The sequence below is a fragment of the Polypterus senegalus genome, chromosome 10, assembly GCF_016835505.1.
Source record: "Polypterus senegalus isolate Bchr_013 chromosome 10, ASM1683550v1, whole genome shotgun sequence".
In the NCBI taxonomy this organism is placed as follows: Eukaryota; Metazoa; Chordata; class Cladistia; order Polypteriformes; family Polypteridae; genus Polypterus; species Polypterus senegalus.
Window position 1 is genome coordinate 152,790,893 of NC_053163.1, and position 27,265 is coordinate 152,818,157.

Sequence of the window (27,265 nt, forward strand, 5' to 3'; positions counted from 1 at the left end):
ATTTCTCATTATATTCATATTACTATATCTGCAATTTATAATGATACTAGCTGTGTAAGCCTGTGCTGTAAAAAGCCTGGGCTACTAGAAACTTTTCAACTAATCAGAAAAAAAAAATTGTGTTGCTTAAACTACCCACGGCAACCCATCGTGAGGCGCACGACAAACCGTACGTTACAAAAAACAAAAAAAGGGAGTGGAAGACGAGAAAGGTGGTAGCCTGGAAGCCTGTAGAGAAATCCAAGCACAGAAATGGAGAAGAACGTTCAAAATTCTCAAACAGTTTCACAGGTTAGCAAGGGAATGTTTAAGATCCTCCAACAAAGACTCCAGCAAGATATGGACGGTCATTTTTGTTGTGCAATTTTGGGTCACACAGAGTCGTGATTCTCAACGGTAATCAATTGGAAAGGGTCACGTACGGTTTGTGGAGCGTCTCGTGATGGGTCGCCGTGGGTAGTTTAAGCAAACACCATTGCACACGTGTCATCGACTCTCCAAGGGGATAACTGATGATGGGGAAACTCTAAGGGGAACTGCCATCCTCCCTGGAATGACTGTCAGCGATTCTTCAGGGGAGATTGATGATGGTCGGCAATGATTCTCCGGGAAGGGGGTCCTCCCAATAGGAAAGAGTCGCGTACGGTTTGTGGAGTGTCTTGCGACGGGTCACCTTGGGTCGGTTAAGCAAACACCATTATACGTCGGTTGGTGATTCTTCAAGGGGATGAGAGATGATGGGGAAACTCCAAGGGGGAACTGCCATCCACCCCGGGATGACTGTCAGCAACTGTCGGCAGTGATTCTTCAGGGTGAGGTGGGGATCTCCTGCCCCTCGTGATGACTCTGGACCTCGAAGACTCAAAAAAAAGGCAAAATTGTGTTGTGAAAAGTTGGAGGGTGAGCTGGGCAACGGACTCAACTGGCAAAGAAAGAGAGTCCAGCTTACGGAGAGGGAGTGGAAGACGAGAAAGGTGGTAGGGAGAAGAAATGGAAAACTCCAAGGCAACCCAATCCCCCATGATGACCGTTAGCGATTCTTTAAGGGGGAATGATGACTGTTACCGGTGATTCTCCAGGGAGGACTCCTGACCCTCGTGATGACTCTGAGTTTTGAAGACTCAAAAAAAGGCAAATCTGGGTTACTTAAAAACGTTTTGCGGACGTGCTTGTCCCCCCTTGTCTATCAGCGACTAAACGAGTTTCTCTCTCATCGGAGGTTTCGTTTTGGGTGTGCTCGTCCCCCGTTGTCTATTGGTGACTAAGCGAGTTTCTCTCTCGTTTGTCTTTCCTCGGCGGTCTCACTTTGGTGATGGAGTCGCTTTCTTCCAGCTTCATGCTGTAGCCTCGTACGTCTTTCTTCTTCTCACTTGTTAACTTGGGGCCACCTTGCTGGCTCTTTGAGCTTCATGCTGTAGCCTCGCACTTCTGGGCCGAACAGACAGACACACACACTTCCTCACGTAGACATTTATATATAAGATGATCCCACGACCCTGTATTGGATGAATGGATGGATTGCTGCACTGAATGTTGTTATTTTTATTTACAGGGAGAGGCCCTTAATATTCTGTAATAACTCTCGCTGGGACGAAGCAATCTGAACGAAATGACGTGCAATGTGCTCCTCAGTATGTGGAACTTCGAACAAGCTGGGATGCCCCTGCGTCGGAGCGATGAGGTGGGCGCCGGACAGCCGTAGCAACGTTTAACCTCCATTAGTAACTTCTGGGTGCCTACCGTCTGCCCGGACTCCTTCACTCAGTCACTTGACTTCTCATCAGGATGGCGGTGTACCGTATTGAGCAGCGCGTCTTCATGGTGCAAACCTATTGGGCCATTAAGCGATGTCAGAATCAACTGGATGATCATGAGTTAATGGAAGGTTACTTCAAGCAAGACGGAGCAACATGTCACACATTGGCAAGGAGCGTGGCAGAAATGGAGTCCTTCATCGGCAAACATGGTCATTTCAAAGGGGCTTTGGCCACCACAGTCGCCACTAGACTTCTTCCTCTGGGGTCTGCTCAGAGGACAAGTCTATCGGAACAAGCCTCGCACTGTGGAAGATTTGAAGGAAAACATCCAACATGAAATTGCTGTTATTTCCCCACCCGAGACGCTTGCCAATATGTTCAAGAACATGGAGCGTCGCATTAAAATGTGTCTGGCAGGGTACAAATACCACTTCCAGCATCGCATATAATCCAATCGATGACACATTCGTCAAGGTGTAGAGCGGATTTGTTTGGCTCAGATTGCTTCATCCTAACGGGAGCTAGAACAGAATATCTGGGGGCCTCTTTTGACTGAATCTCCCCATAGTTTTGGTCACCGCTCTGCCACAGCTTCAGTCATATTGATTGGTTTTCGAGTGCACTGCAGTTAATCTGTATGAAGTCAAGCATGTTCTCCTTGTGTTCTTACGGGTTTCCTTCATCGTCGCTCATCCTCTATTAGAGTGGGCATCTGTGCCCTGTGAGATGTGGATGACCCAGGCTGCCAGATGGAGCCCTCCCTGCAGTATGGAGGTGCCCCAAAGACCAGCAGGGAGTCATGGGACATGTAGTTTTTATACAAGACCCTGCTGGATACCACAGGGACCGCAAGAGGGAGGCTTCTTTGTGCCCTTTAACCCGGAAGTTCGTCAAAGGAAGATCGACGGGCTTCCGGGGTGAAGAAAAGAACATTTTACCTGACCCGGAAGTGATACAAGATCACATGGACTGGTGGGGATTGAGAACACTTCCGGGTCAGGGTATTTAAAAGGCGAGCTGAGCTGGGTGTAAGGGTGGCAACGCGTCTGGGAGTGGAGAATTGATTTATTGTTATTAATTGTGATTTATATGAGTATAGTGGAGGAGAGGGTGCTTTGTGCACTGTGGCATTTAAATAAAGTCACTTATTGGACTTTTACCTGGTGTCTGGAGTCGTGGACAGGGATTCAAGGGAGCGATAGCGCCCCCTATCTATCACAGCCCATAAGTGTACCCTGCCTCATGTCTCCAAGAGGCTTTGTCTTCCCAGAAAAGAAGGTTTAGTTACACTAGATTGCTCCTATTTAGGTGCCTTCACATATACTGTAGAGTACCCTCTGTAATGTTTGGGGCAAAGAGACATTTCTCCTCGACTTCTCCTTCTGTTCCACAGTTTGAAATTACAAATCATTCAATTCAGGCATCGTGATTAAAGTGCCCATTGCAGACTTTCATTGAAGGAGATTTGTAGTCATTTTGGTCACACAACACATTTTCTGGGAGATGCGAGCAAAAGGCAAAACCAAAGAAAATAAAAATACACCAAACCGATCGAAACCCAGACGAGAGTCAAATAACACACAATAAGTCGAAAACTAAGGCAAGACAAGAAAGGTAAGCGCACTAAAAGTCAAAATTACTGTAAGAATTGAGTCTGCAGGTTGGGTAAGACTCCTAGCGCAAGGCTGACCTTTTATGCTGGCTGTCGATTAAGTCAAGGTCATGACCCTGGAGACCACACCCCCAGAAACATGGGATGTAACCCTGACAACGGTACACAATATGGCTTCTCCTTAAGGAAATGGCTACAAAACATCCATTTTCAACCTGAATGGTAACACCAAGGAGGTCAGGCAGTCAGGTGGCCCCGTAAAGGAGTGAGAGGACCAGCGCTCCAGGGGTCGGTCACTCTTGCCACACTGTCAGGGTCAATGGGGGCTTTGAGCTGAAGTCGGTCTTTGGTTTCTTATTTACAAAGCTGGTAAACTTAACACCTTAGTGTAAATGATCAAGCCACTGTGGTGAAGCTCCTAAGGCCAAGCAACCTAAACATTTTATGAATGTCCCCAGCAATGGACTGTTCTGGAAGCCTGTAGAGAAATCCAAGCACAGAAATGGAGAAGAACGTTCAAAATTCTCAAACAGTTTCACAGGTTAGCAAGGGAATGTTTAAGATCCTCCAACAAAGACTCCAGCAAGATATGGACAGTCATTTTTGTTGTGCAATTTTGGGTCACACAGAGTCGTGATTCTCAACGGTAATCAATTGGAAAGGGTCACGTACGGTTTGTGGAGCGTCTCGTGATGGGTCGCCGTGGGTAGTTTAAGCAAACACCATTGCACACGTGTCATCGACTCTCCAAGGGGATAACTGATGATGGGGAAACTCTAAGGGGAACTGCCATCCTCCCTGGAATGACTGTCAGCGATTCTTCAGGGGAGATTGATGATGGTCGGCAATGATTCTCCGGGAAGGGGGTCCTCTCAATAGGAAAGAGTCGCGTACGGTTTGTGGAGTGTCTTGCGACGGGTCACCTTGGGTCGTTTAAGCAAACACCATTATATGTCGGTTGGCGATTCTTCAAGGGGATGATAGATGATGGGGAAACTCCAAGGGGGAACTGCCATCCACCCCGGGATGACTGTCAGCAACTGTCGGCAGTGATTCTTCAGGGTGAGGTGGGGATCTCCTGCCCCTCGTGATGACTCTGGACCTCGAAGGCTCAAAAAAAAGGCAAAATTGTGTTGTGAAAAGTTGGAGGGTGAGCTGGGCAACGGACTCAACTGGCAAAGAAAGAGAGTCCAGCTTACGGAGAGGGAGTGGAAGACGAGAAAGGTGGTAGGGAGAAGAAATGGAAAACTCCAAGGCAACCCAATCCCTCATGATGACTGTTAGCGATTCTTTAAGGGGGAATGATGACTGTTACCGGTGATTCTCCAGGGAGGACTCCTGACCCTCGTGATGACTCTGAGTTTAGAAGACTCAAAAAAAGGCAAAGCTGGGTTACTTGAAGAACCACTGGTCTAAAGTCAGAGGGGGTTCAACTGGCAAAGAAAAAGAGTCCAGCTTATGGAGAGGAAGAGTGTAGTGGTCTAAAAATCCAGCCAAGATTCACACCGCCTATTGACGGTGATTCATTTATCCATCCATCCATCCATCCATTTTCCAACCCGCTATATCCTAACTACAGGGTCACGGGGGTCTGCTGGAGCCAATCCCAGCCAACACAGGGCGCAAGGCAGGAACAAACCCAGGGCAGGGCGCCACACAAACACGGACACACACCAAGCACACACGCTAGGGACAATTTAGGATCGCCAATGCACCTAACCTGCATGTCCTTGGACTGTGGGAGGAAACCCACGCAGACACGGGGAGAACATGCAAACTCCACGCAGGGTATTTGGTGGGGACCCCAGGAACGCACCCAGCCTTGGCGCGACTCACGCACACTCCCTCACAGAGACAAAGAAGCAAACGGCATTAAAACAGAAAATGAAGACTGTATTAAACAACAGTAAATGAAATCTAACTACTGTCACACACGTGCAAGTAGGAGGCAGCTAAAGGGCTTGAGTAATTGCAATTCTACACCAGACCAGGGGGTGGCGGAGTGCACTGACTGTCTCTCTCAGTTCCTTGCAGACCGTTCTCAGGAAATCCCCCTGATGACGTCACTTCTGGTCTCAGTGTTTGTGATGATGTTACTTCTGGCATCAATGACCTCACTTCTTCCACCATCCTTTAAAGCCGCCATCTTACCGCCACCTATTCAGTTCTGTTTTGGACTCAGCATTATGTACAACTCTGTTAAAACTTCACCGTTTTGCAGCCAGGGCATATTATACGGGTGGCTGCCCTAAACCTTTACAACGTTTCTTCGTTGTTTTTCTGACACTACGCAAACTAAAACGATGCCACCTCAGTTCCCTTTCCAGTGATTTACAATAAACACAAACTAAGTGACAACAAACAACGAACAAAAACCACTCACAATGAAGTCCGTAACAAAGTCGATAGAAAACGGCAACCAATGTAGTGAAATGATGGTGATTAAATAATCGAGAGATCAGTAAGTAAATGTAAAGAACAGTACGACTGGTATACCCTGATGATGAAGAGTGACGGGATCAGGAGCGCTCCTTCTCCCAAAGGTCGACAAACAATCCCAATTCAGTTCCCACGCAGCAGGCAGACACCAGACAGTCCATACACACTGTCACACACGTGCGCTTAGGAGGAAGCTGAATGGACCTAATGAAGGTAATTCCACGCCAGTCCAGGGGGTGGCCGGTTTGGACTGAACCCGCCTCTGTTATTTCTGCAGACCTGTCGTGATGTGAGATTTTGCATATAACTTGATAAATATTTTGTATGTCTTCATTTGTAATTTAGGCAAAGCAATGTAATATTAGTGTTACATTAGTGAGAAGCATTCATGTTTACCCTCCCTTTAGGAATGGGTCTCTTTGAATTTTACAACAGAGTTGGGGGGGAGAAGTGCCTTAAACAAGTTTGGCTAATGTTTCTCTGAAGTCTCTCAACCCGCACACAAAGCCAAGCTGCCTAACTGCCAAGCTTTACCTTAACATATGGTTTGGAGGGCAGGTGTGTGAAGGGGTTCTATTCCTCCATTGGTCTGAAGTATGGCTATTTGGAATTGGCTTGTATCAGAAGTACCATGACGTCCTATTGGCTCTAAAGGTTGGACAGAACATCTATAGGTTTGCTTGCTTAACCTCACTCCCTCTCTTACTAACATCTGATGAAGAAGCATCTCACACCGTGAACTGACAAGAACAACACTATGAAGAGCACAGCTCGGCAGCCATATTTAAACAGCCATGCGGCCCGTTCTGAAGAAAGTTGACCACAAATGACGACTTAACTAGAGAAATTAAGTAACACAAGTCTGTGTGAAACTACATATCACCATTTTATAAGGTTGCATGGTTACCAATATTCAAATGTACTTTGCATATTGTTATTATTTATAAATATTCTCAATAATACATTATTTTATGTGTAACTTAACTCCTGCTTGTCTTTTACTATACCTAATTGCCTGAGGTTATAGATATAGAAGAGAAGGTGGGGAGAAGTTATATAGTATAAGACCTTATAAACCAGCGGTTCTCAAACTTTCGTATTTCGCGCCCAATTTTCTACCTGGAATAATTCTGTGTCCCCTGCATAGTATAAGATAGATGAGAATAACCCATTATACAATATAAGGTGTGATACTCGTGTGGTGTCGCGGTATCCTATCATTTTTACATCCATAAGATTTGCATGTGTTCGGCTAACTTCGATGAAATATTTGCATTTTTTTTTTCAAGTGCTTTAACAACTGTTAAAATGCCTTGTGTGGTTTTTGGTAGTAATTCTAATCCCAAAAACAAAGGATAACAACAACAACAACAACATTTATTTATATAGCACATTTTCATACAAACAGTAGCTCAAAGTGCTTTACATATTAAAGAATAGAAAAATGAAAGACACAATTATAAAACAAAATAAATCAACATGAATTAACATCGAATAAGAGTAAGGTTCAATGGCCAGGGGGGACAGAAAAAACAAAAAAACTCCAGACGGCTGGAGAAAAAATAAATTAAGGAAAAATAAGGATAAATTATTTATTCTTATTTAATCATTTTTTTTTATGTAAAGAAACGATTAACTATGTTTTAATTTTTAAAAATCTCGCAAAAGAGGACACCGATGAAGTCAATCTGCGCGAGACAAACGTATTTTCGTCCAACAAATATTACACCGCTGTTAGTTGTATCATGAAAATACGAGGTGTGGCAGAAAAGTAATGAGACTGATTTTTTATTTACCAAAGTTTTTATTTTTTTCAAACATCAATGTTATCTCTTTCAAAGTAGTTCCCTTGGGCAGCTGCACATCGATGGAGACGTTGTTCCCACTGTTGGTAGCAGCGCTGGAAGTCTTCAACATGTCCGTTACACTCTTTTGGATGTTTTCTAAAGTCCCGAAATGACGTCCTTTGAGGACATTTTTCAGTTTAGGAAAAAGGAAAAAGTCACACGGATTGAGGTCAGGTGAATAAGGGGGCTGGGGAACCACAGGAATGCGTTTTTTCGATTGTCCTTCTGCTCAATTTTGAGGTTTTTCGGCACCATTTTGGCACAGACCTTTCGCATGTGCAAATGTTCAGTCAAAATTTGATAAACGGTAAATCTGTTCAAATTTAATTGTTCACTCAACATTCTTAATGTTAAACGACGGTCTGATCTCACAAGAGTGTTCACACGTTCGATGTTTTCATTGGTTTTCGAAGTTGAAGTCCTCCCTGAACGGTGTTCATCTTCAACGTGTTTTCTGCCTTCCAAAAATGATTTGTGCCAGCAAAAAACTTGAGCTCAGGATAAAGAATGTTCCCCATAGGCCTGTTTTAACTTTTCAAACGTCACACTTGCCGTTTAATGGCACAACGTTGCTCCAAATCCGCTGTTCCATTTTGCGTGGACACAACCAAAACACAACTTCGCTAATAGCAGTCACAAAAATCTCGTAGTTAACGGAAGGAGTTGAAACTCGCACTGAGCTATGGGAGGGGACTGATACACGTGCTCTATCAAGGACAACAGCGCAGCGTTGCCAGATCGCTTGCAGTGTTGCCGGTCTCATTACTTTTCTGCTACACCTCGTAACCCAATACGCAGTAAATTATTGAACTCAATTTGGCAATATTGGCTATGCTGCCAATGTGGTGCAGTCGCGCCACATTATCACCTGATCTTCTGTTACCCGAATGTTCACGACAGATACCGATACGTCTCAAACTTTCTGGATTGAAAATACGTGACTATAAAAGCAGCAGGAGCGACGCCGCTCATCAGTTACTCATTATGCCTTAGAAATGTTTTATTTTAATTTTAGTTATAATGCATTCGTTGTGATTATATTCCGAGGCCACGAGACCCCCAAGCCCCCCACTGGGCATTCTACCTAACATCAATGATCTCAATCAGTCCTCATGATTTACAGGCTTCATGTGAATGAATTTGATGATGCCGAGAAAGATGGTAGGCAGAAGAAAAGGGGGGCTTTACAAGTGGGACTGTAGGGGGTAACGTTTGCTTCTTTGACTTCACCGTTTGTTGACCATCAGGGTGGATGCCGGAGGACTGGCAGCGGGGAGGCCGTGGCAGGTTTTAATGGTTGACTGCACCTGTCAGCAGGCTGGCTGGGTTTTAAAAACAAGCATTGGGGTCCTCTTTTTAAAGGACGTTTTCACCTCATTTTATTGAAATATTTATGTTTCAATAGTTTATGATCTCCACTGGACGTTGCGTTTTATGGATTAGCAGTACACTTTTTGAACGCCTTGTGGTTTTCTTTTTGGAATCAAAGCACTAAAGCACTTTGACTGTGTGTGTCTTCATTTGTGCCCAGCTCATCCTCAGTTATGACCATCAACGGCTCCGGGTTCAAGCTGCCAAAAGGAGGTGGAGCCAATCTGAACAATCATACATTTGAATAAACATCATTGTTACAAAAAGAATATATTTTTTTATTTTATTGATTTTAATATCAAATAACATTCCATACAAATAAGTCACGTTTTACAAGACTTGGTTCAAAACAAGTCAACCCCCACCCTGAGAAGGAGAGCTAGGCCAGCAGAGTAAAACTTTAATCTAGTAAAAAATAAGTAAATAGATAAATTAATAAATGATTATATGAAAAAAAATCTGGGATGAGACAAAACTTTTTCAGAGAGATACCTTCATGTCCCACGACAGAAGACTTTGTGCCCAGAGATTTAATCACACCCGGGGCCGGAAATAAAAGACAAAGAGTAGATGACAAAGTAGAACATCGTAAAGAATTCAAAAACGTTGGCGCGATACACATGGAGAACAGGTTAGAGATAAGGGAAGTATGAGAATTTGAAAGTCTCAAAAAAATGATAGTAAAGATCGCATTATCGCAAATAAACGGACAATATTACTTGATGAAATAACGGAACAGCGAAAAGAGATTCAATATATTGTTCGGATTCAAACTTTAAGTCGGAGACTTGTAGATCGTCTAATCAGGAAAAAGTAGTGTTTCTTCCCAATGAAGAGGCGTAAAGAATTAAAACGTTTATTGTTTGGTGAAAGTGAAATCCACATACACAAGTGGCAGAGATGCCAAGTGGCTGGCACGTAACGCAGGCCGATGGGGTTGGCAAGCGAAGCAAGTGGGGGAGGGGGGGTGGAAGGGGTGGAAGCCCCCTAATAGAGTAATAAAAGAAAAAAAAAGGAAAAAAGAGGGGAATAAACAAATTTTGAACAAAGAAAAAGATGATAGCAGACTCTTGGATGAGGTAAATAATAAATGTGAAATGCCGCAGAGTTCAGCCCAGTTCACTTGGCCGCCAAACGCACCTGAGTGCTACGCCACGCCGACACTGTCCGACTTGTTTAGATCTGTCGAGGACAGACGCGATCTGTGACATAATATGAGACTGAGAGTCAGAATGATGTGAGCGACATGCAGTTAGAAAGAGCAAGGACGCTTACAGTTGCCTTATTTAAGGATCGCTGAAGCGTTTTGGGACTCGGAACAAAAAAATAAACAAAAAAAACAAAAACAAATGAAAAGTCGCTCCGTCAGCTCATCCCGCAAGCCTGCAAACCTTTCTATTATGCAAAGGCAGCTGCTTAATTAGAGGGGTCAGCCTATGGTGCATTCATTCCTGCATGCCATCCTCGGCTCCCACCCACACACACACACACACACATCCTCAGTGGGCCTTTGGGTGTCTGCCAGTAATCCCAAACCTTTGAGTCACCGCAGCCTGTTTCGGTGATTTCCTCTTGTTTTTTTTCTTCTCTAAATAAAGACGTCCTTGCTCTTTCACTTGTGGGCCATGCCACGCTGTCAGGGTGCCTGAAGTGTGCCTTTGCTTTCTTATCGACAAAGCTTTGAATCTTCACATCTTAGTGGAAATGATCAAACCACATACAGTGGTGTGAAAAACTATTTGCCCCCTTCCTGATTTCTTATTCTTTTGCATGTTTGTCACACAAAATGTTTCTGATCATCAAACACATTTAACCATTAGTCAAATATAACACAAGTAAACACAAAATGCAGTTTTTAAATGATGGTTTTTATTATTTAGGGAGAAAAAAAAATCCAAACATACATGGCCCTGTGTGAAAAAGTAATTGCCCCCTGAACCTAATAACTGGTTGGGCCACCCTTAGCAGCAATAACTGCAATCAAGCGTTTGCGATAACTTGCAATGAGTCTTTTACAGCGCTCTGGAGGAATTTTGGCCCACTCATCTTTGCAGAATTGTTGTAATTCAGCTTTATTTGAGGGTTTTCTAGCATGAACCGCCTTTTTAAGGTCAGGCCATAGCATCTCAATTGGATTCAGGTCAGGACTTTGACTAGGCCACTCCAAAGTCTTCATTTTGTTTTTCTTCAGCCATTCAGAGGTGGATTTGCTGGTGTGTTTTGGGTCATTGTCCTGTTGCAGCACCCAAGATCGCTTCAGCTTGAGTTGACGAACAGATGGCGGACATTCTCCTTCAGGATTTTTTGGTAGACAGTAGAATTTATGGTTCCATCTATCACAGCAAGCCTTCCAGGTCCTGAAGCAGCAAAACAACCCCAGACCATCACACTACCACCACCATATTTTACTGTTGGTATGATGTTCTTTTTCTGAAATGCTGTGTTCCTTTTACGCCAGATGTAACGGACATTTGCCTTCCAAAAAGTTCAACTTTTGTCTTATCAGTCCACAAGGTATTTTCCCAAAAGTCTTGGCAATCATTGAGATGTTTCTTAGCAAAATTAAATGAGCCCTAATGTTCTTTTTGCTTAACAGTGGTTTGCGTCTTGGAAATCTGCCATGCAGGCCGTTTTTGCCCAGTCTCTTTCTTATGGTGGAGTCGTGAACACTGACCTTAATTGAGGCAAGTGAGGCCTGCAGTTCTTTAGACGTTGTCCTGGGGTCTTTGTGACCTCTCGGATGAGTCGTCTCTGCGCTCTTGGGGTAATTTTGGTCGGCCGGCCACTCCTGGGAAGGTTCACCACTGTTCCATGTTTTTGCCATTTGTGGATAATGGCTCTCACTGTGGTTCGCTGGAGTCCCAAAGCTTTAGAAATGGCTTCATAACCTTTACCAGACTGATAGATCTCAATGACTTCTGTTCTCATTTGTTCCTGAATTTCTTTGGATCTTGGCATGATGTCTAGCTTTTGAGGTGCTTTTGGTCTACTTCTCTGTGTCAGGCAGCTCCTATTTAAGTGATTTCTTGATTGAAACAGGTGTGGCAGTAATCAGGCCTGGGGGTGGCTACGGAAATTGAACTCAGGTGTGATACACCACAGTTAGGTGATTTTTGAACAAGGGGGCAATTACTTTTTCACACAGGGCCATGTAGGTTTGGATTTTTTCTCCCTAAATAATAAAAACCATCATTTAAAAACTGCATTTTGTGTTTACTTGTTATATTTGACTAATGGTTAAATGTGTTTGATGATCAGAAACATTTTGTGTGACAAACATGCAAAAGAATAAGAAATCAGGAAGGGGGCAAATAGTTTTTCACACCACTGTAGCTTACTTGCCTGAATATTGTGGTGAAGCTTCTCCACGCAATCTAAACGTAATAATAATAAAAAAAATAAATGTGTACATTGATGTCAAATGTGAGGTGTAAGCAAACGGGCCCTGGGCAGCCTATAGAGCAGGGGTCTGCATCACGTCGCTCATGGGCTACCGGTAGCTCGCGGCCCCTTTACAAGTAGGATTAATGAATGCTACACAAATCTGTAAACTTGATTAGTCAAATTAGGGGTGGACGATCTCTCCAAAAAAATCACATCACGATCCTTTTAACACAAAATCACGATCCACAATCTGAATTGCAATCTCTCCTTTCAATGTGGCACACACTTAAGAGAATATCCAGACTCAAACTCATCAAGAATTAAGTAAAACTTTATTTTAAATATCAAACGAAGTTGAATTCAATTGTTCTCTCGTTCGCTAGCTAAGCAGAGTTAAGGAACACATCCCAAAGCTGACACTTGAGTGAGGAAGGGCCCCCCTCCCTCGGCCCGCTGTGTGTTTCTCGGATTCACGCAAATAAATCGGTACGGCAAGCGAACTGTGATACATAACAAAATGAGAGAAGTCACAAAATCAACCAGTATGTTCAAGCAAATTATAGAAAAAACAAAAAAAGTAGTTCTCTCATGAAAAGCAGACATACAGACATTGGATTTTATATCTCTCTATTATAAAAAAAGGGAGACCAAGGAGACCAGACTTGACCTTCTCGGAAGACACTTTAAAGACCCGCGGGGATGAAAGAGATTGGCCACGGACCTTAAACATGAGACTTGGTACCAAGAGATTGCAATTTGACGTCCCGCGAGAGACACTTTCACGTCACGCGAGACAAGGCAGTGAGACAACATTTAAAACAAGTTCACGGACATCTAACCCAGCAGCTGTTGGAATGTTTTTGGCAGACAGACATCATGTGCTCCCAGCTCTTAAAACAACGACAAGCAGAACACGCAGCTCGCCAGCAGCAGCAGCAGATGATCCGACCGCTTCTCTTTAGCGTGCGTTCAGCAAACCCCCACCCTTTGCAGCAGAGACGCAACAAAGTGGCAGAAGGACAGCTGCTGTACAGGCTTTGAAATGATCGACACAAAGCGCGACAAGCAGAAAACTCAGCTCGCCAGCAGCAACAAGCCAGCAGATGATCCGGCAGCAAGTCCTTAGCGTGCATCCAGACCACCCCTTCACAACGAGAGCAGCGTTATACGTCCTGCGTGTTATAATATTAATTTAATGTCACTATCTCTGTGCACACTCTTATACAGGCAGACCAAGTATGGTACACAGGGGCTCAGCTATTAGAATTGCCAGCCAAGCATTGGATTTAGATAGCCAAAGACAGCTGGAGGATTGTATAGTCAGCCTAAAAGACAGAATAGTATATTTCTGTCCTCTGTCAGCACAAAAATATAATTTCCTTGTTGGGAGAATGAGAACTGCAAGTAGGCATTGTGCTATTCCTGTATTTTTGGAGGTGGAGTTGAACCTTTCCTGTCCTTGTTTGGAGACCAGAGAGGACCAGCACGTGGATAAGACAATATATAAGAATGGACCAAATGCCAATACACTTTGAAACTGTCGGGTGGAAGAATATGTCATCCGTCCGGAAAATTCTCTCAGCGTGGTGCCGAAAAATGGCAGGCTGCGTAGATCAAGACTCCCACCTTGATAAAGTCTGTCATAAGCTTCCCGTCTGTAACTGCGTAAAACCCGTCAGTAAAGTAAGCTAAAGTATATCGTTTTCTCAAGTGATTTTTGTACCGCCGTAATCACGATGGGAGGGATATCGCCTTTTCTGTCATATTTCTATATTTTTAGGTTACTTAACATGCCGCAATTTCAAAAGAACACATTTCCGCAGTGCTAATGCCTCCTAAGGAAACACAGCGAGAAAGAGATTTAACCACACACGGGGCCGGAAATAAAGCAAAGGTTTTAAAGCAAAAGTGAAAATAATGCATATGTAACAATTCCCACGAAAATAACAATCTCTTTAAATTGTATATCTGGTAAACCAAACACGGGGGTGGGCGAGCGAAGCGAGCAGGCGGCAGAGCCCCCTAGTATCATACAGTGCATTTCGGAAAGTATTCACAGCGCATCACTTTTTCCACATTTTGTTATGTTAAAGCCTTATTCCAAAATGGATTAAATTCATTTTTTTCTTCAAACTTCTTCACACAACACCCCATTAAGACCTGGCATTCACACCAAAGAGTTCAATCTTTGTCTCATCAGACCAGAGAATTTTGTTTCTCATGGTCTGAGAGTCCTTCAGGTGCCTTTTGGCAAACTCCAGGCGGGCTGCCATGTGCCTTTTACTAAGGAGTGGTTTCCGTCAGGCCACTCTACCATACAGGCCTGATTGGTGGATTGCTGCAGAGATGGTTGTCCTTCTGGAAGGTTCTCCTCTCTGCACAGAGGGCCTCTGGAGATCTGACAGAGTAACCATCGGGTTCTTGGTCACCTCCCTGACTAAGGCCCTTCTCCCCCTGATCGCTCAGTTTAGACGGCCGGCCAGCTCTAGGAAGAGTCCTAGTGGTTTCGAACTTCTTCCACTTATGGATGACGTGAAAAAAGTTTACTTTAAGTTTTTGCAAATTTATTAAAAATAAAAAAACTGAGAAAGCACATGTACATAAGTATTCACAGCCTTTGCCATGAAGCTCCAAATTGAGCTCTGGTGCATCCTGTTTCCCCTGATCATCCTTGAGATGTTTCTACAGCTTCATTGGAGTCCATCTGTGGTAAATTCAGTTGATGTGACATGATTTGGAAAGGCACACACCTGTCTATAGAAGGTCCCACGGTTGACAGCTCATGTCAGAGCACAAACCAAGCATGAAGTCAAAGGAATTGTCTGTAGACCTCCAAGACAGGATTGTCTCGAGGCACAAATCTGGGGAAGGTTACAGAATAATTTCTGCTGCTTTGAAGGTCCCAATGAGCACAGTGGCCTCCATCATCAGTAAGTGGAAGAAGTTCGAAACCACCAGGACTCTTCCTAGAGCGATCAGGGGGAGAAGGGCCTTAGTCAGGGAGGTGACCAAGAACCCGATGGTCACTCTGTCAGAGCTCCAGAGGTCCTCTGTGGAGAGGGGAGAACCTTCCAGAAGGACAACCATCTCTGCAGCAATCCACCAATCAGGCCTGTATGGTAGAGTGGCCAGATGGAAGCCACTCCTTAGTAAAAGGCACATGGCAGCCCACCTGGACTTTGCCAAAAGGCACCTGAAGGACTCTCAGACCATGAGAAACAAAATTCTCTGGTCTGATGAGACAAAGATTGAACTCTTTGGTGTGAATGCCAGGCATCACGTTTGGAGGAAACCAGGCACCGCTCATCACCAGGCCAATACCATCCCTACAGTGAAGCATGGTGGTGGCAGCATCATGCTGTGGGGATGGAACTGGGAGACTAGTCAGGATAAAGGGAAAGATGACTAAAGCAACGTACAGAGACATCCTGGATGAAAACCTGCTCCAGAGCGCTCTTGACCTCAGACTGGGGTGACGGTTCATCTATCAGCACGACAACGACCCTAAGCACACAGCCAAGATATCAAAAACTCTGTGAATGTCCTTGAGTGGCCCAGCCAGAGCCCAGACTTGAATCCGATTGAACATCTCTGGAGAGATCTTAAAATGGCTGTGCACCGACGCTTCCCATCCAACCTGATGGAGCTTGAGAGGTGCTGCAAAGAGGAATGGGCCAAACTGGCCAAGGATAGGTGTGCCAAGCTTGTGGCATCACATTCAAAAAGACTTGAGGCTGGAATTGCTGCCAAAGGTGCATCGACAAAGTATTGAGCAAAGGCTGTGAAGACTTATGGACATGGGATTTCTCAGTTTTGTATTTTTAATAAATTTGCAAAAACCTCAAGTAAACTTTTTTCACGTTGTCATTATGAGGTGTTGTGTGTAGAATTCTGAGGAAGAAAATGAATTGAATCCATTTTGGAATAAGGCTGTGACATAAAATGTGGAAAAAGTGATGCGCTGGGAATGCTTTCCAGATGGACTGTATATTAGTAAACCTTCAACATAATGTGCAGTTAAAGTCTCAACTGCATTCTCAGCATTTCTGGAGCTTAGTGGAGCCAGATAACTAGAAGACTCTGAAAATGTCTGCTTTGTTTAGGTCTCCATACCTCTGTGAGTCTGACATGAATGTCATGAAGTCAAAGTTCAGAACAAGACTGACAGACGAACATTGAAATGACTCCATCAGAGTGAACCTCAGCGGCTCCACTCCACCAGACACCTCAGTGCCAGTCACCTGACTAACTAAACAACACATCACACATGTGACTGGACCTGTGAATAAAGTGACACAGTGACATGTGACAAAATGACAAATGAAGAAGTCAGATCTGTGGATTTGGAATTGCATTGTTTTGTTTTGACAGCATTCACGTTTTAATTCAATAATGTGAGATACACGAGAAAATGTATACAGACGTACAAAATGCACTTGCAGGTGAACTCAATATTCTTTGTGACGTTTTAATGCAAAATGTGAGTTGTGGACACCAACATTTTGTAAATGTTCAGGCAAAACAAGCTTACTCAGTTTGTTAGGGTTGAAATAAGCAATGAGATTAAACGTTAGAAAACAGGAGTAACTCTCGGCCATTTTCATTTTGTAAAAGTAGCTCTCAGGGGAACCAAAGATTGGAGACGGACTGCTTGAAGTCTGCAATTCCAATATGATAGTCAGTGAGAGGGACGCCTCGGAAGCTGACCCCATTGTAAGTGACATAAGGACTTTCCATTGGAAGTCCCAGTCTGATGTCACTGTTGCAAGTGTGTGGCCATCCAGAAGTAATTTCAAGGTGAGGTTTGATTCTGCCTCAAACCAGCAACATTTAATTCAGTCTAAAGCTCAGATTCTTAAATTATGGGATGTGAACCATTTTTGTTGTCTAATTTTGGGTCCCGCAGATTCACCTTTGTAATCAATGGAAAAGAGTACGGTTTGTGGAATGTCTTGAGACAGGTCACCTTGGGTCGGTTAAGCAAACGCCATTACACTCCCGTTGGTGATTCTTCAAGGGGATGAGTGATGACAGGGAAACTCCAAGGGTGAACTGCCATCCTCCTCAGTATGACTGTCAGCGAGTATCTGCAGCAGTTCTTCAGGGGGAAGTGTGGGTCTCCTGCCCCTCGTGATGACTCCGGACCTCGAAGACTCAAAAAAAAGGCAAAATTGTGTTGTGAAAAGTTTTAAGAATCGCTGGGGGGTGAGCTGGGCAACGGACTCAACTGGCAAAGAAAGAGAATCCAGTTTACGGATAAGAAGAGGAAGACGAGAAAGGTGGCAAGAAGAAGAAAGTGAAAACTCCAAGGCCCTCCCAATCCTCCATGATGACTGTTAGTGATCTTTCAAAGGGGGAACGATGACTGTCGGCGATGATTCTCCAGGGAGGACTCCTGCCCCTCGTGATGACTCTCGGTTTTAAAGACTCAAAAAAAGGCGAAGCTGGGTTAGTTGAAGAACCACTGGTCTAAAGTCGGGAGGGGCTAAACTGGCAAAGAAAGAGAGTCCAGCTTACAGAGAGGGAGAGGAAGAAGAGAAAGGTGGTAAGAAGAAGAAAGGAGTGCTTTATGAGTGGGATGGCGGGGGTACAATTTGATAGTCTGACTTCTGCCTTTTCGGCTTTCTCTTTGTACATTGGCTTGCTTAGCCTCCTTTGGAATGTCCTCATTTTCTGAATTAATTGATCATAAAATGTCATCTGATCTTCATAAAGTCACAAGTGTAGATGTCTGAGGGACACCTCAAGGGCTCATCCCAGCTATGAAATACCCCGTTATGGGTGGGAGAGGGGATTGGGTGGGCGGCACTGCTGCTAACAGACTCATCTCTTTTCTCTCATCCTCAGCCCAGAGAAGACGCCTCCTGAGGGTAACTGACCACAGTCTGTCCTGGTGGGACTGCTATAAAAGGGAGACCACCCACCTTCCCGAATGTCAGTATCTCATTTCGATCCAAACCTTAGAACAGGATCGACCTTTCCAGACATTTGAAGAGAACCTTCACTCATTTCAGTCATTAATGCCATTGAGTGCCTGCTTACTTTGTCAGACAATAAAGGGGACAACCCACCTGGCACTCCAACACTTGGTATGAGCATTGAATGTTTCTTCCACCCATCCACAACCAATTCCAATCTTTAATGCCTTTACTGAATACACCCATCAAACCTTCATAGTGTGCTATGGAGAGACAGTAAGTGGACCCTTGGATGATGAACTGGTTGAACCTCCCTTGGCACCTCTAACAAGAGCTTTCAGTAGATGTGGACGAGACCTGCAGAAGGTTTAAGGGAAATTTTGGTCGATTCCTCATTACATTGTCCACTCGGTGTGGCCCTTGATCAAGGCCCTTTAACTTGCAATTGCTCCATCCTGAGTATGACGTTAACCTGCATTAAGCCCTCTAAGAGTGTCCTTCAACTCACATGGAAAACCTGGAGGTTGGTGGCAGGATTGGCACTCCAGGCAACTCACACTGAGGTGCCACCCGTTGAATAGCTGCACTTGGATCTCAATCTGGGTGGTCTGCCATCTGATGGGTGCAGCAATGGGCTGTAATCAGTGCATGTTCTCAACCTCCTGCTCCTCCATATTGCAACTCTGCTTCTTTTGGCTGTTAAGATGTCCGGTATGAACGTCTCTCTTGAGGTTATTCCACAGCATCACCATTGGCTTAACCTCTGGGTTCTGACTGGGCCACTCCAGAAGGTGGATTTTATTTTTCTGATGCCATTCTGTAACTTTGATGTTTAGGGCCTGGTGCTCCATCATGCTGGATTGTTCATTGTTGGTCACCAAACTGTTCTTAGATGGTTGGGAGAAGTTGCTCTCGCAGGATGTTTTGGTCCCATTCTTCATTCCTGGCTCTGTTCTTAGGCCAAATTGTGAGTGAGCCTACTGCCTTGGCTGACATGAATGGTCTCAGGACGCTTTGTTGTTGGCATGACACAGGACTGGTGGTAGAGCCACTCACCTTTTCTTTTTTCCGAATGCCCCCAAACAATCAGAAATGGGATTCATCCGAGAAAATGACTTGACCCCAGCGGTCCTCTGCAGCCCAATCCCAGAATATCAGTCTGTCCCTGATGTGTTTCTTGGCTTCTTTGCTGCCCTTCTTGACTCCCACCAGGCCATCCTCCAAAAGTCTTCTCCTCACTCACACCTGTCCAGCTGCCATTCCTGAACAAGCTCTGCCATGGTGGTGCCCACAGCTGAATCCACTTTAGGAGACGCTCCTGGCACTTGCAGGACTTTCGTGGGTGTCCTGAAACTTCTTCACAACAGCAGTGGAAATGGATGTTTTGGGATGAAGTTCATTTTTATGGCAAAGAGGGACTTTGCAACAATACAAAAAAGGCGTGCCCATGCGTTAAGATAGCCCTGACTGTGAGTGCTGTTCAGATTGGAGGCAGACCCTCTGCGTTTTTCCCAGTTGATTCTGGGGGTCTTCAGTGGTGTGTTCTGCTCCTACTCTGTTCAATGTTTGCATGGACTGGGTGTTTGGCAGGGTCTTGGGGTCCAGCAGCTGTGGGGCATCTGTTGCTGAAGAGAGATTCACTGATCTTGACTTTGCTAACGATGCTGTGATCTTCGCGGAGCCAATGGAGGCTCTGATCGGGGGTCTCGAGAGACTGAGTGAGAAATCCGAGTGTCTGGGCTTGCGAGTGTCCTGATAAAAACCAAAGAGCCAGGCCTTTAATGGCCTCTTGGGCACGGCCATCAGCAGTGTGTCTGTCTGCAGAGAGAGTGTCGACCTCATCAAGAGGTTTACTGACCTCAGGAGTGACATCCATGACTCTGGTGACTCTTCCTATGAAGTCAGTAGATGGATTGGGAAAGCATGAGGGGTCATGAGGTCACTTTAAAGGGGTGTGTGGCACTCCTGATATCTGCAAAATGACGAAGGTCCAAGTCTTTCGAGTCCTGGTGCTTCCTGTTTTGTGAGACATGGACACTATCCAGTGACCTGAGATGAAGACTGGACTCCATCAGTGCTGTGTTTCTTCAGAGAGTCCTTGGGTGCCGTTGGTTTGACTTTGTGTTCCTCACAGAGTCCCGAATGAGGCACATGACCTGCATTGTGAGGGAGCGTCAGTTATGGCACTACGGCCATGTGGCGTGATTACCTGAGGCTGATCCAGCTCACAGGACCCTCATTGTTGAAGACCTGAGCAGCTGGATGAGGCCAAGAAGACGCCCACATAACACCTGGCTGTGGCAGACAAAGGGTCATTTCCATCTGTTTTCATGGTCAGGGTGGGACTGGACCACATGTCCGCCTGGGGGGGTTGCCAACCAGGACCCCAAGCCGTTTGGCCATTTGGTGGGTACGCTGTACCAGTGCATGTTCCCTGACCTGACCTGATTGAGATGGTGACTTTAAAATGAGAGAACACAGGGACACAGTTGGAAACTTGTTACAAGGTAAATTTCCCACAAACATCAGGAAGTTTTTCTTTACGCAGAGAACCACAGACACATGGAATAAGTGACCAAGCAGTGTAGTAGACATCAGGACTTTAGAGACCTCCAAAACTTGAGTTGATGTCATTTCAGAATAATGAAGTGGCCAGGACTGGTGAGCTTTGTTGGGCTGCATGTCCAGATGGCTCTAATGCTCTCACAGAACCTCAGCGTGTGCTCCCCTCAGTTCTGCTTTCACAGACTCACCAGGCTCAAATGAACGTTCTGAGACGTGCCACCCCTCCCTATCCCATCCCTTTGCTACTCGGGGTCATCCGAAACGAAAGAACAATCAGGACATTCCACTTTTGTGATTCACAATGTGTTGGACTCAAATTGAGATAAGTCCCATGAGAGGTTGGCAATAAGCCCACGGCCAAACGCATCCAAAATCCACCCTCTTGCTCAAGACTCAAAAAATAAACTTGTGATAAACGCGTAATTGTCCTGCTCCACTTAGCGACACCAGTTTGGTCCACCTGACTCTCGAGAAGGTCACCGAAGAACAATCACCTCAGTCGTCAGCTCCATCTGCAGTACTTTACACCTTATCAGCTTGACGTCCTGCCAGCGGGAGTGAACAGAAATAGCAAAGAGCGTTCACTCGCTAGTTTGGTCATCTCTGTCTGCTTAGTGTGACCTCCGCCTACCAGACTGTAACCTCCAGAGAGCCACAAAAAACACACCAGGAAGAACAACAACAAGCTGAGCAGGCTGGCCATCTTAGTGCCACCTACAAGCCTGCAAATGACAGCAGCAGCAGCTCTCTGTTAACCAAAGCACACATGTTTCTGTTCCTATTGGGGGTTCTGTGTTAATATATGTAAATATATACTGGTTTACTGTGTAAAATATACGGAGTAAAATTAGATTACTGAAGTTACTAATCAAATGAGCAGTCATGGCCTTTCAGAAGAGGCGAGAAATCAAATTATAACCGAATCAAAACAAAGAGAAAAAAAAACAAAGATCAACCCGTGTTGTGCCAGGTCACTAAAGGGGCATCCAGTAAGCTTTCACCCCTGGCCCGTGATGGACACCATATCAGTTTCAGCCTCTGCTAGAATCTGCTCCTCTGGCAGACATGGAAAAATAAAGAGATTATAGGATATGACATCTTTCTGGAAAAAAGAGAAACACTTGTTTGGTCCTCAGTTCAGAAAGTCCATTCGCGGTCAGCAGTGAGGCGTCAAACCGTCCAGAGTGAGGAAAACAAACAAAAAAACAAAGCTTGGCCATTTATACATTTAGTCTTTAAATAGCAAGAATGCACTCTTAGATGCCAGGCTGGGCACTTCAGCCACTTTAAAGTCATTAGGAGAGACGCTGAGATAACATCGTGAGCCTCTGTCACCGGCAAAATGTGACTTTAGGCAGAAACTACAAAGCAGACCACGCTGAGGGTAGAAAGACAAAAAGCAGTCAAAAGGTAAATAGACGTGAAAGACCACCACATACAGCAGACAGAGAAGAAAGGTGTAAAGATAGAAACATTAATGTGAAAGGCACTATATAATAGATAGATAGATAGATAGATAGATAGATAGATAGATAGATAGATAGATAGGAAAGGTGCTATAAAATAGATAGATAGATAGATAGATAGATAGATAGATAGATAGATAGATAGATAGATAGATAAGGCACTATAAAATAGATACTCCACTAAATTTGCTTCAGCAGATAGATTGATGTGAAAGGCACTTTCTAATAGACAGATAGAAGTGTGTCAAGAAACGTGATGGGGTCTCATTTATATCAAAAGACAATATGCTTGTAAAATATCTCACTGGGACAGCCAAGTCAGAAGTTTATTTTTCGTTTTCATTTTTTTCCTTTCTAATCATTCTGGTGTGTGTTCAGGCCAAAGTCTGTCTGTCTATCTATCATATAGTGCCTGTCATATCTATTTATATATTTATCTATTATATAGTGCCTTTCACATCTATTTATCTGTGTATCATATAGTGCCTTTCATATCTATTTATATATTTATCTATTATATAGTGCCTTTCACATCTATCTATCTATCATATAGTGCCTTTCATATCTATTTATATATTTATCTATTATATAGTGCCTTTCGGCGGCACGGTGGCGCAGTGGTAGCGCTGCTGCCTCGCAATTAGGAGACCTGGGTTTGCTTCCCGGGTCCTCCCTGCGTGGAGTTTGCATGTTCTCCCCGTGTCTGCGTGGGTTTCCTCCCACAGTCCAAAAACATGCAGGTTAGGTGGATTGGCGATTCTAAATTGGCCCTAGTGTGTGCTTGGTGTGTGGGTGTGTTTGTGTGTGTCCTGCGGTGGGTTGGCACCCTGCCCAGGATTGGTTCCTGCCTTGTGCCCTGTGTTGGCTGGGATTGGCTCCAGCAGACCCCCGTGACCCTGTATTCAGATTCAGCGGGTTCGAAGATGGATGGATGGATAGTGCCTTTCACATCTATCTATCTATCTATCTATCTATCTATCTATCTATCTATCTATCTATCTATCTATCATATAGTGCCTTTCATATCTATTTATACATCTATCTATTATATAGTGCCTTTCACAATTATCTATCTATCATATAGTGCCTTTCATATCTATTTATATATTTATCTATTATATAGTGCCTTTCACATCTATTTATCTGTCTATCTATCATATAGTGCCTGTCATATCTATTTATATATTTATCCATTATATAGTGCCTTTCACATCTATCTATCTATCTATCTATCTATCTATCTATCTATCTATCTATCTATCTATCATATAGTGCCTTTCATATCTATTTATACATCTATCTATTATATAGTGCCTTTCACAATTATCTATCTATCATATAGTGCCTTTCATATCTATTTATATATTTATCTATTATATAGTGCCTTTCACATCTATTTATCTGTCTATCTATCATATAGTGCCTTTCATATCTATTTATATATTTATCCATTATATAGTGCCTTTCAAATCTATCCATCTATCTGTCACATATCTAAACACACAGAGGATAGAAAAAAATAACGGGTGAAGAACTGTATCTCTCAAGTAAAAACAAACTAAGATGAGTCCAGCTGCAGCCCCCCAGCAGGTCATTCACTAAACGCCACATTCTCCCAGTGGTCAGCACTTGCGTCCAGTGCAGAACTGATTAACTGCTGTGCAGTGGTATGAAATAAAATGTCAAAAGCCCCCATTTTAGTGTGACCTCCCAAGCCTGCTTCAAGATCACTACAAGAACAGCTCCTCAGCAGTCAGCGCTGACCACGTGAGGTCATCCTGCTCTTCTCCACCCACCTTTCTCAGAAGACAAATGAAGCCAAGAGCACACCCTGCCCACGCTAGGGGATCAGCACGTCACAGATACACAACTAAAGACCTCCCCATAAAGTAAGCAAAGCCACATACCTGCACGAAGCTGACCTTTATCTTCGACAGTTGCCGGTCGAAGGCTGGACCCCAGTCACAGCTGTCGTGCCGCCCCGTCCTGCGCCGCCTTCACTGGCGTGAAGTGTCTGCCGCGGTTGTTGTGTGAAGCCCAAGTCACATGCAGCCTCCTCCTTTCCCCTTATAAAGGAAGTTTAGAGCTGAGGTGGCCAGCGAGATAAAAAAGCTTGTCATGTTGGCAGAGGACGGTGTGAGGAAGGGGCTTGGCTGGACGGCATGTAAGTTGAGCTGCTGACACAGGCCAGACGGGGGCTTGCTATTGGTCACCGGTTAACAAGAAAATAAAAAAGAAAGACAAAGGCTTTTCTGTGCGCCTGCACCTATCCTGACCCTAGGGGTACTCACTGGCTTACACAGGCGGCTGACCGGTGAGTACCAAGATTACTTTAATGTGGTAAACCTCCTCAAGCTGATGACTGGTAATAATATTCCCTGTTGTAATCTCTTCTAATCTGGTGACACTTTACCATTAGGACCACCTATAGGGGTGTGCTGTTATGTAATAAGACGCTTTGTTTGGCTTCAATATGACTGACATGTGGCACCAGTTAATAAAGTGCATGTATTCAGGGGTGGGAGGTTGATGTGTTTTCAATCCTATTCTTGTAAAAATTGATCTATTTGTATGGAATGTTGTGTGATTTAAAAAAAAATCAATACAATGAATTTAAAAAATAAAGTACACCTATTTGTCAGTTACTTAAATTTAATACGACCTCAATAAAAGATTTCTTTGGTGTTAATATTGACTTACAATTAATTCGACTTCTCAGACCCCTTCACTCTCTGCATGCTTTATTGTTTGTAGATTTATTCCATAAATGGGCAAATTTGCCCGATTTGCTCCTCAATCTACACTCAATAGCCCATAATGACAAAGTGAAGACATGCTGTAAGAAAGGTTTGGGAATTTATTAAAAAAATCAAAAAACGGAACTCTCTCATTCCTAGAAGTAGTCAGACTCTTTAAACTTTACTTCATAGAAGCTCTTTTGGCAGCCAGCATTTCAAGTTTCAAGTCTTCGCGGGTGAATCTCTACGAGTTTTGCACCCCTGGATTTGCACAGTTTATTCCATTCTTGCTGGCGGGTCCTCCGTTTTCAGAACGGTTTGTAAATTTATTAAGAATCAAAAAACTGAACTCTTTCGTTCCTAGAAGTATTTCGGACCCTTTGCTGTGCTCAGGTGCCTCCTGTTTGCTTTAGTTCTCCGTGAGATGTTTCTAGAACTTGATTGGGGTCCACAATTGGGCAAACTGAGTTGATTGGACATCATTTAGAAAAGGAGACGTGTACCTGAGTATAGAAGGTCCCACAATTGATGCTGTATGTCAGGACACAAACCTGGCCATGAAGTCCAAGGAAACTCTCTGTGGACCTCCACGATCAGACTGTGGTGAGGCAAAGATCAGGGCGAGGAGATACTGGAACTGAATTTAACACACACCATACAGTGCAACCCGGACATGCCATCAGTGATGTAACGTGAGGTCATCGGGTGTGTCGGGTTTTTCAACATCATACACCCTCAGCCAGGAGTGATCAGTCCCCGATTTGTGTCCAAGTAGCTTACACTCACCGGCCACTTTATTAGACACACCTTGTTGGACCCCCATTTGCCTCCAGACCTGCCGTAATTCTTCATTCATAGACTCAACAAGGTGCTGGAGACATTCCTCAGGGACTCTGCTCCATATTGACATGATGGCATCACACAGTTGCTAAATATTTGCCGGCTGTACATCCATAATGCGAATCTCCTGTCCCACCACATCCCAAAGGTGCTCTACTGGACTGAGATCTGGTGACTGTGGAGGCCACTTGAATCCAGTGAACCTATTGATTGTCATATTCAAGATACCAGTCTGAGATGATTAGAGCTTTGTGACGTGGTTAATTATCCTGTTAGACGGAGCCATCAGAAGATGAGTACACTGCGGTCATAAAGGGATGGACGTGGTCAGCAACAACACTCGGGTAGGCTGTGACATTTAGACGATGCTCAGTTGGTACCCAAAATGTGCCAACAGAATATCCCCCACACCATTACACCACCAGTCTGAACCCTTGATACAAGGCAGGATGGACTCCTGCTTTCATGTTGCTGACACCAAATTCTGACCCAACCATCTGAATGTCGCAGCAGAAATCGAGATTTGTCAGGCCAGGTGACGTTTTTCCAATCTTTGATTGTCCAGTTTTGGTGAGCTTGTTGAATTGTAGCCTCAGTTGCCTGTTCTTAGGTGACAAGAGTGTCACCCGGTGTGGTCTCCTGCTGTTGTAGCCCACCTGCTTCAAGGTTTGACATGTCGTGTGCTCGGAGATGCTCTTCTGCAGACCTTGAGTTGAGTTCCTGTTGCCTTTCTATCTGCTTAAACCAGTCTGGCCATTCTCCTCTGACCTCTGGCATCCACAAGGCCCAAAGAACGGCCGCTCACTGATATTTTCCCTTTCTCGGCCCATTCTCTGTAAACCCTAGAGATGGTTTTGTGTGAAAATTCCAGTAGACCAGCAGTTTATAAAATACTCAGACCAACCAGCCATGCTACGTTCAAAGTCACTTCAGTTCCCTTTCTTCTTCATTCTGATGTTCGGTTTGAACTTCGGCAGGTCGTCTTGTCAATGTCTATAGGCCGAAATGCATTGAGGTGCTGGCATGTGATTGGCTGATTAGATATTTGTGTTAACGAGCAGTTGAGCGGGTTTACCTAATAAAGTGGCCGGTGAGTGTATGAGGTCCACAGATCGCTCCACAGCCATCTTGATGCCCTCTCAGTGGCATCATTGATGTTCCTGAAGGCTTTCTTATGGTGCAGTTCTCCTGATCCCCAGCTCTTTGAGAGTCCTGCAGAGAGAATAGCTGGCAAAACTCAATGGGGTAGAAATGGGTCTCCCATCTCCTGCTTCTGCAACCTCCGGTGAACAACCCCTCTGGCTGAGGTTTCCAGGATCCACATCCTC

At 44.4% G+C, this 27,265-nt stretch overlaps 1 protein-coding gene and 1 long non-coding RNA gene across 3 annotated transcripts in view; one reads left to right on the forward strand and one right to left on the reverse strand.

The window, feature by feature from the left end:
- Positions 1 to 27,265, reverse strand: part of kank3 (KN motif and ankyrin repeat domains 3) — a 126,355-nt gene that overhangs the window by 54,917 nt on the left and 44,173 nt on the right. Inside the window, exon 1 of one of the 2 annotated variants that reach the window (XM_039767088.1) lies at positions 24,267 to 24,343. The exons of the other annotated variant lie outside the window; for it this stretch is intronic. The gene's annotated coding sequence lies outside the window, so the exon portion shown is untranslated. Of the gene's footprint in view, positions 1 to 24,266; positions 24,344 to 27,265 lie in introns of those variants that run through there. 2 annotated transcript variants of the gene reach the window in all.
- LOC120537853 overlaps positions 24,483 to 27,265 on the forward strand; it is a 53,917-nt gene continuing 51,134 nt past the window's right edge. The window contains exon 1 of the long non-coding RNA XR_005635399.1: positions 24,483 to 24,673. This is a non-coding gene — a long non-coding RNA (uncharacterized LOC120537853). The remainder of the gene's footprint in view (positions 24,674 to 27,265) is intronic.